The sequence below is a fragment of the Anopheles stephensi genome, chromosome 2, assembly GCF_013141755.1.
Source record: "Anopheles stephensi strain Indian chromosome 2, UCI_ANSTEP_V1.0, whole genome shotgun sequence".
Taxonomy (NCBI): domain Eukaryota; kingdom Metazoa; phylum Arthropoda; class Insecta; order Diptera; family Culicidae; genus Anopheles; species Anopheles stephensi.
This window is the reverse complement of record NC_050202.1, coordinates 77,755,593-77,775,194: the sequence shown is the minus strand read 5'-3', so window position 1 is coordinate 77,775,194 and position 19,602 is coordinate 77,755,593. Positions and strand designations below refer to the sequence as shown.

Here is a 19,602-nt window from a genome sequence, read left to right as displayed (position 1 = left end):
AGACACGCTCGAGAAGCAAGACCTAACCGACACAGAAGTGAAGGGACGCAAGACCTGTTGAACGAGGAAGCGGGTATGCGGCTCACTCGCGTAGACTAGATTGGAGAAGCATTAGAACCCTATCATTATCGGTAAACCAACGGTTTCGACCATCTTCCGAATATCAATAAATAAGGTCCGGTTGACCAATCCCGGATGACTACCTCAAGCCACCGGGGGGTTGTTCGCTCGATGACTGCGAACCGAAGCATTCTCTACACCAAGCCCCCGAGATGGATCGGAATGAGTGTTGATTGCATCAAAGGCGATGTAATGCAAGAGCACGCTACTATCTTCACCCTTCAAAGCCAAAGCGAACCGTTTATGGTTTATGTACACGAAAATACATTACACCACCACCACCACTCCTTCGCAAGACCGAACCTCCCCCCCCCCCGTCTCAGCAGCCTGGGTCCATCGATGGCAATTAGATTCGCTAACTAACTTTCCGGCCATATCCGGTCGAGCCCCTGCGCCACGTTTGAAAACGCCTCGTGGCGGTAGAATGCCGATCGATTTCCACCCGATCTGTCTGTGGGGGCACGATCACCAACAGCAGATCAGTATGTGGATCCCATCCGTCTTCGGTGGATAAGCCGCCGATCTGCCGCCTGTTATTAGCCTATCGCGAAACGATCGTAAACAAACACTACCGGATCGCGGATGGCCACGGTTAGGCCACGGTTCCTTCGGTTCGTCCACTTGCTACTGATTTCAAGCGCTTGCGTACCTTGGAACGATTTCGTGCATGACTTAATGGCCACTCTAGACGAACCGCCTGAAAGCTCACCACCACCGGGTGTCTTCACTGTTTACGGGTCCCCAACGTGGCTGACCAATGTCCGTATCTGCTGCTAACCGGCTGCCCAAGACACCATCTTCGCCACAAAAGTGATGTTATTGAACTCCGATGAAATCGATTCTTTTCCCGTAATGCTGAGCACCGAAGCAAGGGTAGCAACCGGGTATGATGATTCTTCAAACAACCCAGCACTACACTACTGCACTGCCTCAGTATCGCGTCGTCGTCGTCCTTCTGACGGATTGGCTCAATTTTGCTAACTTTCTGATCACTAACTCCGGGTACCCGGTAATCTTGCGAATCATCAACACCGACGGAAGCGAAATTGTTCTAATAATAAACTCATCTCCACAACCCGCGTCTTCCATCGCGAATCGTGAAGTCCCCACGTGGTGCCCTTCGGTTCCGTACCACAAATCAGCAGGCGATAGGTAGCGAGCGAGCTTAGAAGTTATCGTTTCAATAGTGTTTTCTGTACACCCCCCCTTATCAAGCATTCCGTTCTGAGCTCGTGACGCGCATATAGATCCAATCCTTGCACCCACAACAAGCCCTCGCTTGCTGTTGGTGGTGTGTTCGGTAGTTTGTTCAGCACTGACTCACGCGAAACGCGATGCAAGCAAGTAGCAGTGAGCGGCAAACCTTAAAAATCAATCCCGTAGCGAAGGCAACTTCATTAAATTCTTCAACCAAACCAAAACAAACCATTTCTCGCGTTGTGCTCGGTGGATAATGCATGCTGCTGAATGGAGGGAAGAAAAAAAAGCAAGCGAGCGAATGGAATGAGCAACAACGCAACAAACAGCAGCACTGTTGTAGATCGTGCCATTACTGGTAACATGCGATCGAGAATGATTGATCGCAGGCGCTGCGATCACACAACGCAAGCGTCTAGGAACCGCATGGAAGTGATCGAGATTCAGGCACGCACCGGCGTTTGCCTCGTGGTGGGTCTTTTGATGTACAACGGATTCGATACCTGCTGCTGCGATACGGCGGCGGACCGCGCAGATGCACCGCGTACTTTCATTAATGGCATTACGGAAAGTGCATTCGGTGCGGTGCAGCAAATGAAATCAGGGAAACTGATACCGAGGTTGGGCGAAGGGTGGTATCACAGGCACACGACGGTGTGCTGAGAGAAACAACGAGAGCATTTCTTCAACCTGATCGGAATCAAATCGATTGCTATCGATGGAGTTGATCGAAATGCTTTAGGGCAATCGATCCTCCGCTAGCGTCGGTAATCGATAAGGGAATCCTGTCGAGCTGCTTGCGTGGTTCGTATTCTATACTTTGTTAGTTTAATGAACTCATTATGAACGGCCCTCAGGATACGGTTTCGAAGTAGGAATTTCGTTCAATTTGTTCTCAATATTCTGTAAGCTACACAACTGTTAACGTTCATTCGTTTAGCTTTACATGATTCTAAAAATTACCTCCCCAGGTAATAAATAAATATTTCGTTTCAACTTAACAGGCCAAATCCAACAGACAAATTTCGGAAAATAGCCAAGCTTTTAATGGGGGTTCCTGAAAATTCTATTTCACCGAAATACAATAGCATCTCAAAAGCATGTGCTTGATTGAATGCAAAGCAAACTAGCCCACATTTCGAGCAAAACCATCAATTAGCATTTCACTGTCGCACCGGTCTATGAATATCTTTACCAAAGGCATAGGGAGATTTTTCCTTTATACTCAACCCCCCCAGTTAGATACCAACAATGGATCACACCACAAGCAGAGAGTTTGTTTTACTTCTAGCCGTTGGGAAATTTGCTCTGATTTATGAACCACTGTACTGTTGAAGGCAATGCCAGTGCCCAACACTGAAACCACAAGCTTATGCATGCAATTTGGTCGGCATGTTTAAAGTTTTCCACCGGCCAAAAAAACAAAACAGGCTTACGCGAATGAGCGCTTAAATGAGAAAAGATGTTAAAACCACCAACCAAAAAGGAAAAAAAGAAGAAAAGGCCCGCTTCGTGCACCGTGTGCCATGAATTGTCACTTTTCTGATAAGAACGAATAATAAAGTGCGCGTTCGCAAATAAAGAACGCCGAACGTAGCGGTACCGGAGAATCATTTTTTTTTTTTGTTGGATTTTTCTTTTCGGGATGCTTTCCCCTTACCTTCACTTGGCTCGTGGCAGTGTCAAATTTCAGCCGACCGCCGTTTACAATCACGGTCACCGAACAAAAGATGTGCACCGGCGGTGCAAATAATACAATGAGGCTGTGTCAGCCGTGTTAGGGCACGCCGCATGGAATGTGTCAGTATTTTAGGTCATTTTTGTCCAAAATTGATCGGTGCCACACGATAGCAAGTGGCAAGAGCGCAAAAGGTCGAACATTGTCCGGTGCGGTACAGAAAAGCTGGCTACGTCTGGCGTATTCCGGGGGGGATGAGAATGCAGCCAGCTGGTGCAACGCTTCGGTGACACGGGTTTAAAATAGCATGCATTTACCTTCTCCCACCCCCCCCCCTCCCCATTTGCAATGCCGGTGTGTTGGTGGATCGTAAAGCATTTTTCTGTTTTTCGTACTGATTTGCGCTTTCCATATCAAACAATCCCCTACAGTGTGTTCTCCATCGTGGAAAATGCTATTCACGCTCATTCAAGCTCACCCCATCGCTCCCAAAAAAGCGCACCACATATCGGACTGCTTCTCCTCGCAGTCGCTCATTCCCGGTCACTCAGTGAAAGCAGTCGGGCAGAAACATATGTGCGTGTGCACACAAAACAGAATCCACGATAAATGAGCGAGAATGGCGTACGGTCTGGTGAAATGAATCGCGTGCTCGCGAGCGGGAGAATTTCCGAGCCGCTGCTCGGTTTTCCTGCTCATCTATTCGGGAAGCTTTCGGGTGTGGAGAAAGAACCCCACTCGGTTGGGAAGCTCAAAACGCTTCACCGAGGCTGCAGGCGCAAAAGCATCTTTCGTAGCCGTTCCTTTTCGTTTCCTCCCATTCGCTTTGGAGCTTTCTTTCGCTTCCGCGTCGTTCGTTGAACTTCCTACTCGATCTGGGCCAAGCCGAACATGGCGCGACGGGTGCGCAAACTTCGGCCGACATCTCGTACGCGCTCGTACCGCGAGCGGCACCACCGCTTTTCACGATCAAGGTTGTTGCTTTGCGTCGAGGTCTCGGTCTCGCTCTCCGGACCGGGCGGCTGGCTATGCCAAGATCATGCGGTCGATCTTCATTATGCAATGCGATGCAGCATCGGGAAGGCTCGCTCCCGGGAGAGAGCGAGAGAGAGAGAGAGAGAACAGTGCTCGCGATGAGGGCCGCGAGAAACTCATCCGAAGAATGGACGGAAAAGTGAAGATCGCGCGATCTTCGGTTCGGACCCAACGGGCGGCTAGCGCTTCCCGAAGAAGATCGCTCCGCCGCGGCCGCTACCGGGAGGAAAAAAACTTATATAACAACCCACGACCAACCAATTCTCTTTAGTTAAGTGACGACCTTCGTACGGTCAAGATCAGTTGGAAAAGTCTCCCCACTCCCAAGCGGATCGAGGACGCATCGAGAAAAGCCCGTTCGTCAATCCAGCTCCAAGCGTCGACTTGGACTTCTGCAATAGCAAACCTTTTTTGCTATTGGCCTTGTCGCCTTCGTTCGGTGTGGGTTGGTGTGTTGCAAGTTGCAAGTGCTCGGCAAACGTCCAACACTGGCTGCTAGACACTTTTCCTTCCGTACTGGTGGTGCAAAGTGTAGTTCGAATTTGATCAACGGATCTAATCCACTCAAGCATAATCACCAATTCCCGCACGTTTTCGGGCTCGTTCAGTGAATCCAAAATTGGCCAAGTGATTTGACCGTGGAAAACGGGCAGCCTCAGATCGACTCAGAATACTGTTAGTGAAAATTACTCGCCAGCAAAAGCTCGATTTCCTGCAACGTGTTCCTCGCGTTGTTGGTGTAGGAAACAAAAATCGATTCCATCTGCATCTGCAAGCAATTTGCTACTCGCTTCAGCAACAAACACGCACAAACATAGCATAAAAGGAGGAATTCTACTTGCCCAGAACAAGTGGTTGAGTGTGAGCGCACCGCGAAATCGTGTGTGAAGTTGAGCAGTGAAAATACGAGTTTTTTTTACGGAAAAATTCGCCCAACACAAAAATAGTTTTCCCGAGCTGCCGCAATTTCCGAACTGTGTGTGCTTGATACTGTAGTGTGTGCACGTGTGCAAAGTGAATCGGCTCGGGTACGAGCGAACGTGCAAAGCAAAGGCAGAAAAAAAGGTAAGTTTTGGGGTAAAGATTTTTGACCTCGGCAAATACATACATACCTACATCCACACATGCATACCCCGTTTGGAGAAAAAACGGGAAACGAAATGATTTCGCACAACGATCGCATCGATTGTACGATCTCTCGATGCTGTGGCAGCAATATCGATTGGTCCGTCGAACGAAGCAAAGGTTCATTAGCGTGCGGATAAGATAGGAGGAAACCTTTGGCTGCACATGCTTCACCACGCTTCACCCGTTTTGCGGACGTGTGCTTTTCAATCATGCTGTTTCGGAAATCTATACCGAGAGAAGAAGTGCTATTCTTTTCGGAAAGACGATCGCTAACACATCGCTTACACTTCAGCCGCAATTTGAGTAATTAAGATCTATCGGATAATGTAGGACCGTTGATTGTAATCGTGCCGTGGCATTGCAAAAAAAAATAAAAATGTTAAGAACCTAGGAAAACGAACCAAGGATTTTTTGTAATCATAGGCTGAAAAAGCTGCAAATATTCAGCTCATACGGTGCAATGATATTTTCCTATCACACCACCAAAAAAATCTCATTTGGACACTACGGGATGTAGTTCGAGAAAACAGGGATCAAATGTATTTAAAGGCTCAAAATTAAAGCTTTCTACATTCGGGATTGAAAATCAAGGTTCACCTATAACATGAGCTTTAAAAAAATAATACCGAGAAATCGTTTTTACGTTTTCCAATTACGCGAAATTGAAACCGAAATGTGTTTAAATCGCACGTCAGACTCGGTATCTAGGCTTACATTTTTTTTTTAAATTACACAGAATCATTTTCCATAAATTGATGGTTCCACATGGTTCAAATCCATCGCATTGGTTTTATTTTAAACTGGTATTAACACGTGAAAAGTGCTAAGTTTTCCTCTTTAATTTCTAAAGCACACGGGTGAATAGTGAGTGAGCGATGCTTGTGCAATTCACTTGGAACATCCACTTGCGATTACGTTCTGTAGGACGGGTGGTATAAAACTAGATCTCGTTTTACTCACAAAATAACAGTAAAAGATGCTTTCTGGTCCGCACAAGAACCTATCCAGCCCGGCAGAATAAAACATAAGAAGAGCACAACAGGTTTCTATCCCGCATGGCTGGTTTACTGCGTGCATATTTTGTACACGGACCGGTTCGCGAATGGTTCTCGATACATCAATCCATCCAACCCAATGTATCCATCTTCATCATCTCGGTTAAGCGTGGATAGTTGATAGTCGAGTGATAACACAACCTAGCACTGTACTGCAACTGTAGCAGACGCAACAAAGCCTTCGATATTGTCAATACTTTGCATCAACGTGTGGCAGTGGCTCGTAAGTGCGTAACTAGTTTCGCGCTGAACGAACACAACAAACCATTCGAAGTTTAACGAACGGTATCACCCGAAGCGTTAATTCTAGATGAACGTTACCATGGCAGCTCGCTCTCTCTGCACCGTGGTGAATACCAAAAGGACACGAAGCAGAAAATACCTTTGCAACACACTGTTGCTTCGCAAACATAGGGCTCGTGATCGTAAACAAACATTCCCCGACAAAAATATTAGGAATGAAACAAATCAAACAAAACGCTAGGCGAGCGATTGAATGAGGCTCGCTCTGCTTCGGAACAAGTACATCCATCCAGTGGAAGATAATGAAGAAACCTTCGCGGGAAACACGAAGAAAAACAAACCACATAAGTGCTAACGCACTACACAACAGCGGCAAAGACACAGAAAACACACACGCACACACACTCAGGATCGATATGTGTTCACCTTTAGAAAAAACAAATTCAAATTCTCACCTTCATCGCCAACTGTGCTCGTTGAATCTTGCCTTGCCATTTTGTTCGAATCCGGACTGGACGGATTGTGAGGCTGTGGAGGTGTGTGTAGCGAGGCTCAAAATTAAACACAAATTGAGTTCACCTGTTTTACTTTCCACCATCACTGTGTGTTCTGGCGTGAGTGAAGATTTTACGTTTTGTTTGCTTGCGTTCCAGCGCTTTGCTGCCCAACGGTGCTGCAGTGATTTTTGTTCGGTGGTAGACTATTTCAGGCGTCGCTTTACGCTGCTGGCGCGATGGAAACCAGAATGGTTTTCGTGTGATAAGTGGTCCGGTAAATTTTGAAACCTATTAACCAGTTATGGTTAGATTAGACTAAACGTGTGTCTTTATATAAAGAGCCAAGAGGAGAAAAAACGAGCAGTGAAAAGTATCACCTCGACGTGCGCGTACAAAAGACTTCAACGAACAAGCGACGAACCCGAACGCTTAGTAGTGCGCACGGCCGCTCGGAATTGGTGATGAAACAAGAAAATGGTAAAAATGTGAACGGAAGAACGGTATCATCATTCTACCACACGGTTGGGAAATACACCATGCAGGGATGAAAAAATGTAATCAATCGTAAGAAGTTTTGCGCAACTGAAGGTTTTATATCCGACTGTTGGCAGGTAGTTCCCGAGCTGCGTGAAATATATTCTTGTGCCTTCAGCAACCCACTGAAGCATTTCACATTTATAGAGACCCGGTACACGAACGAACGATCTTCCTGCTTCCGTTTTCCATCCGGCTGGGTGAATCGGCCGACTATACTTGCCTACTGTAGCCACCTTTCAGTCAAAAAGCATTTAGACAGCAAATGAAACAATAAACGCTCCGAATGCATACAGCTTCATTTGCTGCTGCTAGTTGCGAGCTCGTTTATGTGTTTTCGAGTCTTTCTTCCCACTTGCTTACGGTCATTGTAGCCGAAGAAACACGCTAAGTGCATCAAGGTACACTCGCGTACGCGCACAGAAAGATTGAGGCAGACGAGAGCAGAGCAAACGAAAGGCGAGAGTTACGTGCCAGCCCCCGTGTTGCTGCTCCGTTCTGAGTAGACGCCTGATTTAACCCGCACCGCGATCAGAAAGTTCGTTGTACGCAATACAATACTCTTTCGGTCATATGAGAACTGATTACGGGCAGCGAAAGGAAAACGGTAGCAAACCGGCCACTCGGTGGGATGATTTCATGTTTCCAACCTGTAGCAGTTTTCTGCTTTGCGGTTGCGATCGGGACATCTTTTCACGTTTTTCATCTGACTTTGAGCAGTTCTACTTGTGGCACACTTTATATATATGTTTTTTTCCCATCGGAACATCGGCCATCTGAGTGATGTAACTAAAATGTTCGATTTCATCTGCTTTCGTTCCAACGCTTCGATTAGTCCCAAGTCACTGGGTCAGGAAGAATGTTGCGCTTCTCGTATGCATGCGTGTCGGCTGTGAGTGTTGGTTGTGAACACAATTGAGGGATTTTTGCCCTTGTTTTTGTTCACCTTCTTAACGGGCGTGAAACGAAAAGAACAGCAACACCGTCCGCAAGCATGAATCAACCATAACTAAGCCATCTCCAACAAGCGCTGGGCGTCAAGTAGAAGGGGGGAGAGATTTATTCCGGTAGCAATCGTTGCCAGAAGCGCAACCGAATACCGACCGGAAGGGGAATTACTGATGATGATGAGGATGATAATGGTGGCCGGCGATGGGAAGCCGCTGGTGTGATGGAATGTGCCATAATCATCAGCGCATCGAAGCCTCGTCTCTCAGAACCTACTAATAATGGTCGATACCGTTCCACGCCGGCCGAAGCTTCCGCGCACTGCTACGCGAAATGTAGATCACGCACGCGGCTACGATCGTGGTGCTGTGGGAAGCAGTGGTTCGATCGTCATTTCTCGGTTGCACATACACAACCGACTCACCGGTTCAATCGCTCACGTTTGCTCACATTTTGTTGGCGATAAACAGTTAAATAATTATCTAACGCGACCGCATTGAAATGCAGAGGCATTTTCCAACCTTTTCCAGTTGTTTTGCTCGATGTCTTACAGTGTTAAATTATATTGCGCGGCATCGCGCGACACGAAGCTACAAATTGGCACAAGCCAGCCTGGGCAAGGATTAATCATTAGCTCTACACAGCTAATCAATTTTTCCAATCACCCTACCACCACATTGCTTTCTTACACAAACACCACCATCGCTCGAGTACGCAACGGAAGCCTTGATTTTAAATTTCAAATTCTACCTAACAATCTTGCTTTCCTGGTTGCTTCTCATCGGTGCGTCTTGCACAGACACAAGACTCAAGTGGTAAAAGGAAGCTGGTGTTGAATGAATTATAATTCACAGATGATTTGCATTCTGCATGAATCAGCAATGAGTGCGAAGCGCATGGAACGAGCCCATGCTGCAACGGCGTTCCGGGTCTGGGATGTACTGCCTTGGGCGCCAATTATCCTTTCCACAGTGTTACAGTTACAACTGCATTCGCACGTTTCAGTAGGACTGCAGGGTGATCCGTTAGTAGCTGTAGCTCTTTGCCCTCAACCGTCACATAAAATATGGGCGGAAAACATAAACATTACAGCAGTGTAGGCAAGAAGAATCGCTTGCGAATAAATAAGCAACCAACAAACGAAACAACTAAGTATTTCAACTATTATCTCTTGCTGGAGCCAACTTTTATCAGAACCCCCCGAAGCCGAAAATTTGGAAAAAAGCTTTACCAAACCCACGCCAGCTACCCACCACCGGAGGGTCAACGAAATCGGGGAAAAACTTCTTAATTAGGTGATTACTATCTCACTTCACGCAGCGTTTCTAAACGGTAATCGGAAAAACCGAAGCGAAATGCACCGTTTATTGCCTCGTCCGACTAGACACGGTGCTGCTGCGGCCAAACTGCGGCGTGTCGGTCCGCTGATTTTCAGCTTTTCCGACGGATGGATGGTTCGGTTGATGGAAGAACTCCGCATCCATACGGTACGCGGTTCTGCGTTCTAGAGCTCCGGGGAACGAGCTGATCCCATACCCCCAGCACCTCTACCGGAAAGGAATCCTCATTTACGGGATCTTTTACACGATGTGCGCCAGGGGAGCTTGTAAAGAAACCGAACACTAGCCACACACGCAATTGAGTCCAATGTTCATTTCTGGTGTGTGTGTTTTTTTTCGTAGGTTTGTGCAGCGTACTCGGTCCAAACTTCTACTGTGAGCGGAACTTGGCAAATGTGGTTGTTTTTATTCCACACCGAAACGGTTTTGCTGCAAGATTGGTCTTAGAGTACGGCTTGTGAATGTGTGGTACAGGAAGTTGTTCTCGGAGAAAAGTTAGACGCAGTTTGAACTGAATGCGGGGCAAAAGGGTAAGGCCTCATAGAACAAATGCCTCACAGAACAAACAAGCCACTCAATTAAGCCATTTTGCCGCTTTTTAAGAGACTGCTCTTGTAGGAAATGCGTGTAGCACAAGCAATAAAGTGCAGTTACCTTGTGTTTCGGCGGTTTGTTTTTTTAGATCATTTTTGTTGTTGTCTGGGATGAAAAAAAAATATCTTTATCAACAATGCACAGGAAAAAATTGAGCCTAACGAGCAAGCCCACTTTGGTTGGTTAAACAATTACCAAGCACGTCGTTTCGAATAATCTGGGTCAGATCGGTACAGATGTTAGCGATTCGCTAAATAATATACTTGCAGTTAAGCATTCTTGAATTATGGCTCTAAATCGATCCCTACAGTCGTCATAAAACTTTCACGCACGATCATTACGAGCACTCCAGAGGGCGCATTATTCTCCAAGCCAACGCGCCAACATGGCGTTTCGATTGTGATTTGTGATTAGATACGATCGACTTTTGCACCTTTCTTAGCCTTCGCTACCAGCGTCGCTTTCCAGGTCTGCTGAAATGACACCCTCTGGAGTGAATTACGATTTCATCGATTTGTTTTGTACAGCCACAAAGCACACCACGAACCATATTTCCCTTCGGATCTGATCGCATATATCTTGTTGGTAAATGTCTCTATTTTGAATAAACGCAGCTTGTAAAACGAACATGCTTCATGCACCCCACAGTCAACAGCCGCCCGTTGTTCGGGGTTGTTGTTCGGCTGCATATGACCCATATTTGCAATTTGCCATTTGTGTACGCCAAACGTGTTGCGGTGCCACCGGTGTGCGCAAGTACGACACCGAGCGCAAAAGGGCGCGCGCAAAAGACCTTCAGGGGACAACGACAACGATGGCAATACCGGTGCAGCAATCCTCGCCTCTTACAAACACCGTTCCAGCAGTGGGGCCCGCTGGCCCGGGAGCCATTCGCAAACGGGAAGCTTCCCTTGAGGCTGACTGCGCAATGTGCAAGCATTCCACGGCTTCCCCTTTTTCATCGGCTGGACGATGCGCGAACCGTTCCCGTTCGTTCATCAATCGCGATACAAAGGAGATCTGCCACCACGCTGCCCAATAACTTCGGTGTCGGCCGGTCGCCTTGTCGTCGTGAAAATATGTTAACAGCATCGAACGGAAAGGGAATATAGAAGAGAAAACAACCGTTTGAAGGCACATTGTGCACGGGTTCGCGGTTCTGCCCGATTCCTCCCTGCAGCAGCAGCAACTGCGAGCACGAACCAGCTTCGATCGACGGAAATGGGGAAAGTGTCTTTTCCGCATGTCTTCACCCGCCGGTTGTTTCTTTTTCCACCCCACTTCTTCGCCAAGCAAGGCCACCCCGTCCCTAACGGATGCGCATTTTCTCGCCGCACAAAAGTTAGGATCGCCGACCAGTCTTGCCGGGGCGCAAGAGTTCGAAAAATATTCCTGCAAGCAGGGCCCCATCCTAGGGGTTTGCGCCGTACGATTCCTGCAGGTCCAGTTGGGAAGATTGTTTTTTTCCACACCATTTTGCACAACCAGTTTTCCAACCAGTTCTATTTTTTTTTTTTTTTTGGTCGGAAGCTTACCGGGCGAATAATTTCTCACATGCTTCATCCACCACAACTAGACGACACGATTCGGGTCGTCTGCTGAAGCTTTTGATCCCCTTTCTCTCTGCTTTGGTGTTTGGATAGAATTTTATGTCATTTAATTTTTCTTCCTATTTCAATGCTCCACACATAGTATATGCTTTTATCAATTAAGAGGGATTATAAAAACAAATCGACGCCTTTTTGCACAGCGTGCTTTAGAAAACCAAATCCTTATACCACAAATGATCTTTTACGCTTTCGCTGTATAGAGTCATACAAAGTGCTGCATATTGGCCATTCAAACCTTTCGGCAACCGGTAGTCTCGATTGTCTTTCTAGGAGCTCGCGAACCACACGACACTAAACGATGTTACGCCTGTGGAAAACACTCGCTACTCGTGCTGATCACGTCTCGTCTAGGTGAAGACAAGCAAAAAGCAACAGACCGCCACCAAACGTTCCTAACGCCATACCGTACTAAGGCGTGATGTGCTGAAAGCGCTAGACAAACTTGTACAAAAACAAAGTGTTTAGGGTCTGCTGGTTCTAGAAATTTGCATACAAGAAAACTAGGTCTCTAGGTTCCCTTCTACCAATAGCTGGACCAAAAACCTTCCTCCCAAGGAGGTGCAACGGGTAGGATGGTATGCTGCGAAGCATCGTTTTCGTGAGCACACGCGACAAGAGCGCGTGAGCGCCAGGGCATGTTAATTGTTTTCTCCCTCATGTGCGAAAAACTATCGTAAGTATTTTTTTTTTACCCAGCACAGCCCATTTTTCTGCACATTTTATGCGGGTGCTGCTAGAAAACCGTTTCATTTTGTGTTTTGTTTTAAAATGAAAAGCAACAAACAAAAAGCCAACACAGCCCATACACACGTCGAAATTCCAACGAGGCTAAGCGAAAGCACAGAACATCCCGCAAGGAAGGCTAGGGTTTTGTCTACTGGTTCCGAACGTTTGTGCGCTAGAGGAAACTGCCGGCGGGTTAAGTCGTTAAGCGAAATCGAACAAATAATCTAGTGGTGAAAGAACCGGTGAAACTTGTTTCACTTTTGCTCGAAACCGTTCTCGTGACCGTGACTCAACACCGTGGCCTCGTCTCAGATCCAGTGATCAAACCAGACAAACATTCGATCGAAAATTAAGGTCAAGCGCAAAATGGTACTCCCACTTGCAAACCACACACACACAAACCGAACGGCCTCGATGAAAGAGAGTTTCTGGGTTGTCTGGTTGTGTCGCGCATTCTGCACACCGGAACACCTTCACGGCCGACGAAGAGTGTAAGATTTCGTTGGTAATACGCAAAATATAGAATCGTTGCTTGTATGAATCATTTTCGGCGGAGTTTGGCGTTCTTTTTTTCTGCTTCCTCAACTTGTTGTTCAACAACCCCATAAGTGTCCTTCATTTGCGGCCGATGACCGATGAGAGTTGGCGTACACACACAGATGACGCCAGCTTTCGAATGCAAAATGCCAACCAACCCAAATGTATTCTGATGTTAATCGACGTTCTCGAACCACTCACCACGTCGCCGAAGATGACCGAAATAGGAACGGCGAAGAGCTTCGCATGGTGACGATGATCACTGTTTGGGTATCGGTTGCATAGGACACGAAGGCAGGCCCACAGGTTTTGTTTCTCTTCACAATAAAAATAACATCACAAAACCCCAACCTGAATGCATGACACCATACCGAGACGAGGATGAGCGTATCGTTCGGCGTCAATGTCAAAAGTCAATCTCCTTCAGACGGATCCCGCAAGGTGTAAATATCATCTCGAGCATATACCGTACGCGGCACACCAATTTGCAGAACAGTCCCGCAATGACAAATTACCTAACCGCCTCGTTTTGGGTGATTTGTTTCCTCTGCTTGTTTCCGCCAAAGGCTAACCTCATGCGCACCAGCGAAAAAGGTTAGCCGATGAGCTGCACTTATACTGGTTGGGTAAATTATCGGCGCAAAAGATTTACGTGACGCACAGCTAATTTGACACTCACCTCAGAGCCGGCACAAAAAAACAACAACAAACCGCAACCTGACGCACACGGACACAGGAGTTGGCAAGCAGTGGATGAGAATTTATGGCCGAGAGAGCTTACAGAAAGTTGGGACAAGCCAAATGGGCACAAAAATATGACGCGTAAAAAAATCACAAGCCCTAGCAAATATTGATTTATGTCGGTCACATAAGCTTATCCCGGCAAAGCACAGGACCCGGAACGCTGCACAGGTTGTGCCAGGGATGCCTGAGAAGATTATATAACGGTACATTTTGCTCAGTCACAGAAACACACAAGCATAGGTGTAGTTTGTTTTACCTTTTGTCATCGTTTTCGATGACGGATGGTGGAACCGAACCCATTAGTACAGGCCCACCCTTTCTTCCCGCGAAAGACCTACTTTCGCGGGGTTCGGGGACCCGCGTCACAACAAGCCAGTTAGCCATCGTGTGTGTTTCGCGCCCCTGATCACTGATTTGGCGATTGAGAGTGAGTCATAAATTGAAGGAATATTTATGCTAATTTCATCCTGTCACCAGTTCTCGCGACCGGGAGTCTAAACGCCAAATTGATTTTTGTTGACCGTTCGACGGCTCCAGCATGTTTGTGGCAGGAAATTTGATCTGCATTTATGTGTGATTCTGCTTCCACTTGCCCATCACACAAACCGGGGCCGAGTGACGAGTTCATTGGAAGCTAAGTAGCATCGTAGAACCTCTGCTTTGTGGCAACCTTGTGCATTGACAGTCAGCACATTAATGCTGCATAAATATTGCATCCTTCCTTCGTGCATTTTACCACAAACCCGACAATCAAAATGATACATTGGTAGGGCTTCAATGGCTTCAACGTGAACCCCGTCCGTTTCAATGCGGTCCGCCGCTACACCTGATACACGGAATGGTAGTTCTCATTCTTCGTCAAAGGATTCACGAACGTCCGTACCGCAATCGCACGACCGACCGTGAGGGAGATCAGGATGGAGTAGATTACGAAATGGATCACTTTTTAATTTCTCACCCAACACCAAACCGCTTCTGCCTTGCGGGAACTTTGATTTGCAATCGAGAACGGGACAGCATCAGGCAACAAGAAGCATATAGAAGAGAAAAAAAAGCACTTTACAACCTCAATCGAGAACAACGGCACGAGTTCGTTCGTTTGTCCCGAGTTGATGTCTCTGCTGCCTCTGCGTGTGGCCTTATTTATGCTCTTATTGTTCGGCAACGTTTTTTTTTCTTCTACTGTTGTTGCTCCACTTGACATTCAAATCAACACAGCTGACGGCTGTTGTTGCTTCCAGTGTGGCGACACATCTTCACGCCGTCGGTGCAAAGCAATGGAGCATACTTAGATAATGGATCGTTTTCTGGACTGCTCGTAAGCGATCCTTTTGCATCCTCCCCGATGCTGGGTGGAAAATTTTGCTGAGACGCGCTACAAAATGAATCCACCGAGAGAGGGTAATAAATTATTCATGAGCGCTTGATTGGTAGTTTGCAATTTGTCAGCACCGTTCACTGGGCGGCTAGACGCGAAAAGAATGAACCTCCGTATTCCACGTATTTACACTAAATTCCCTCCCATTGGCTCGCGTTTGACACTTGACAAGCCTGATTGATTAACAAGCGCTAACGGGCAAAGGCCCAGATCTTCGACGGTGCTTCTTGGGCAGTGGGATGCAGATTCCATCGCTTGGCTCTCCCGTCTGGATTACCGTGGAAAATGGATTTGGTGAAACGATTTCGCAAGCAAAACAAAAAGAAAACTCTGTATGGCTGGAAATTGTATTTCGATCAACGCTAATTAAAATGCCGCTACGATTGATTCGCGCAGGAAGCAAACCTTCAAATGGAAACCGACCGAAGGGAACTATTCTGCTGCTCAGACGCCCTATGTAGGTCGGCGCCCGGTGGTCGAAAGTGAAAAATTATTTCCCATAACCAGCCGACCGGCTAATTGTCCAGCGAGGGGCGTGTGGAAAATTGGGAAACTGGGCGTACCTGGGCGTGCATGTGAAGCTGGCAAACCATCATTAAACACATCGCACACCGCTTGCCGAAAGGGTAAAAGGTTTCATGGTCACGAGGATGGCACCTTTTGCGGTAATGTATGGGGAGGTTTCACTTTCCAGCACCGTAATGCTCTCTCGGTGGTTGTGGTAAGGCGCACGGGATTTATAGTAGTCCACAGTTTTTTTTACCCCGCTTGATGGAGGAATTTGAACAATAACTTTTAAAAATTCAGCCCTCTGTACTTTGGCAGCGGAACACAATTTACTTTTCCGCATTAGTAAAGCGAGAAAGTGTGAACTTATTTTCCAACAACACACGCTCGATTCGTGTGAACTGCACCCTCATTTTGGTTGGTTGTGATGAAGATTAATGGACGTGAAATAAAATATACACCAAAGCTGAGTTTTGAAACACTGGCACACCTTTGCACAAACAAAATGTCACCAACTGTTTTAACAACAAAAAATCTCTGCATAGTACTGCAGCCATTGTTTGTAAAGATGGAGAATAGTTCCACCATCTTGAAGCATTCGTATCATCTGTTTGAACGCTTTAGAGGGCTACGTAGGGAATCTCGGTAGTTCATTGACACTGAACCTCTGATTATGAGCTATAAATAAAGTATAAAAAAACTATCATCACCCTTGTACACATGGGTACATCCGGTCAATTAGTTAAGACTAAGAACGCACAAAGTCAACGCCAGCAAGCAACCTGCACATCTGGTGGTGCGCGAACAAGCATCCGTCTCGGCGCATCCATGCATGCATGTGTTCCAGCAGTGTATGTACGTGTATGGATGTGTGTATGTGTGGATGAGGATGAAACATCCTGCCATCATGCATCGTTACCCAACATACCGGCAGGTTAAGCTGCATGTATCACACGGTAATGACGCGAGATTTTTTTTCCCGCTCCGAACCGGGTCAGGAAACTATCCGTCTTCAAGAATTTCAGCTCGTTCGTTTCGCCTCTCGACGATTGCGTATTTGCATTTATTATTTCAATCATTGCTATGCACAAAGCTATGTTAAAATAAAAAAATCACTTCTCCGAAAAAGGTGTCTTGCAATACTTCTGCACACACTTTACTGATGCCGTTACGCCGCACAATTGGTACAGCCCTTAGGTTCACTCACACCAAGTGTTTGTGAATATGCAAAATCTCCACTAGAAATCCGGTTAGCGCGCAACAATTTGTTCCGAAGCCAAATAAAGACAATTTGAAACCAAAGCCCTACGATGGCGCCTGTTTGTCCCAACGCACCAGGTGCAGTACAATGACCAACAGAATATAGACCGCAATAGACCGTACACTTCAGCATGGGAAAACAGGGATAGCACACCCGTGTGCAAACGCTGTGTCCCTTTAGCGTAAAGGCAACACAGTACCGGGGGTAAAAGAAACCGGAAAACTCCCGATACCGGTAATTGAGAACAACGAGCGGGATTTAGACATTCCAACCTGTTTTTATTTTTCTACCATATCCCGCTGTGCTCAGGTGTTCACATCAGCCTCCGCCCTCGAACTACTGCACCATTCATCTGTCCGTTCGCAAGCCGACGTAGCGGAGGGAACGCGATCTAATGCGATCCCCACTGGCATGCACCCCGAGGTGCTCGATTGATAATAGCCGGTGTGCACCGTGGACCGGGGAAGCCAGTGAAGCCTGTTCGTGGAAGAACCTGTTCGTCAGCATCGACGACGCAGCAGATCCGCGCAAACGGTCGTTATGCATCCGAGAGAAACTGGTTCAGCGCTTTGATTGAAATCTTGTTCCGATGGGGCACTCACATTGATGAAAATACCGATCTTTCGTCGTTTTTCGCCGCCCAATACTCACTTTGCAAAACAAAAAACCTTATTCCAATTATTTCCCAGTTTTGATCAATTTTTGTATTTTCTTTTCTCATTTTTGCAGGTATGTAAATCCATCCATGCAAAAGCAAAGACGAATCATTAGCGCACGATAGGAGCGTAGTACAATTGGAAAGGTTCCAAAAACACGAGGTAACGGGAGACAATCCTTATCAACGACACACCTACACCCGGTTTCACATTCTAGCGACCGGTGGCCCCAATAAACGTGGACCTCATTTTGCATCCTTCCACCGCACAAACTACACGAAAAAGGGAAAAAAATCAACTACCCTCCTTCGCAATACCGCCCTCCTTCCTACAAGTAGCTTGCCGCTCGTAGGAGAAAAGTGCAGTTATGTGAAGGGGTGGAAGTTATCCACCCAGGCGCAGCTTGAACGCCTCCCTGAACGAGAAAGGCGACAGACGCGCCAAAGCTGCTGTGCTGTGTGCACGCATTCCAACGAACAAGCCGGCGCAAAACCTACGGCGACCGGAAGATGCGCACGCATCTGCGCTCAGTCAGGATGATCGGACGCCTGGCACTGTCGCGAGCTGACACGCACGGCGCTCGCCGCTAGCGAGATAATGCATTTTCCTCCGCTACCATTTCTGTTTTCCGTTTGTTTCCTGCTTAGCCAGCTGCCCGCCAGGAGTTTGTCTAAGATATTTACATAATTTAAAGCTAAATAGACATAGGCCCTGGAGGGACGAAACCTCACCGATGGTAATCATGACTGTAAAAGGAGCTGGAAGTGAGTGGCAAACAGATGAGAAGGTCCGTTGAGCAGTTGACTGCTCCGCAACCGTACAAAACATCGATTGTAACAGATTCAGGCTGACGCACAATTCGCGCCAAACATTTTGTATGCATCGAGCAGCAGGTGGGAGCCGATCCGCTCAAACATAGTGGGCTGATCCGTGCTAGTTTGGGTCTGGCATGAAAATGTGCTAAAAGCTCCATAGGCAGGAGTTGATGGAAGCAGACCAGCAGACACCAATCACGTACACCGTTAATGGTATGCTGCGTTTCATATTTATTACTGCAACATGTGATCGTGTCATACACATCCACGAGTCGGGGCGCAAGATTCCCCGACAGGAGTGAATTCGTGATGTGAAACAGGTTCGCTGTAAGAATGCGGCTAACTGTATCTTCGTACTTGACCAAATTTGGATACGGTGTAGCGCCACTAGGGATATGAATTATTGACAAGGCAACTGACAGTTGCATGAATCATTAGAGCTTGTTCATGCATTCCGCGCACTGCGTAATTATTTACGTTTATCGAATCATTTGAAAACATAAAAATCCTGTACCTAGCTGTCGTAAGGTTCGATGTTTGAATCTTCGTTGCTTGTGCCTTTTAATTTGGTGGAAATTCAAAATCAGCATCGAATTGTCTATTCCACAATTCTTTGAGTGAATTGTATCAGCCAAATCACATTGATAGCGGTGACCTGCAATATTGGTCTATTTAAGCTCGTCCGTGTCCTTCTACTTGCCCCCATTTAACGCACCGAACAGAACCGGAAAAAATAAACCCTATCTCTGCCGTCAACAAGTGGCTATAAAAATTTATGCGCCTAGCTGAGGCCCTCCTCCTTACATTGCGTATGGTGAATAATAAACCCATTGCACCAGCGAAATGCGGCAACTTTCACTGCAAACTTGCTCACTGCTGACTCGCTCCGTCTATCGGCTTTACGGCGGTACGCTAGCAGGCGGCTTTACCACCTAATAACGATGCTCTCTAACGAGAGATCGATCCGCACTTGATTCCGGTTGCGCTTTAGATATTGAT

At 46.9% G+C, this 19,602-nt stretch overlaps 2 protein-coding genes across 3 annotated transcripts in view; one reads left to right on the top strand and one right to left on the bottom strand.

Annotated features, from left to right (window-relative positions):
• The window catches only part of LOC118508458 (autophagy-related protein 16-1), a 225,615-nt gene that overhangs the window by 132,515 nt on the left and 73,498 nt on the right, over window positions 1-19,602 (bottom strand). The gene's annotated exons all lie outside the window — the stretch shown is intronic.
• Window positions 4,291-19,602, top strand: part of LOC118508457 — an 86,881-nt gene continuing 71,569 nt past the window's right edge. Inside the window, exon 1 of the mRNA XM_036048259.1 lies at window positions 4,291-5,095. The gene's annotated coding sequence lies outside the window, so the exon portion shown is untranslated. The remainder of the gene's footprint in view (window positions 5,096-19,602) is intronic.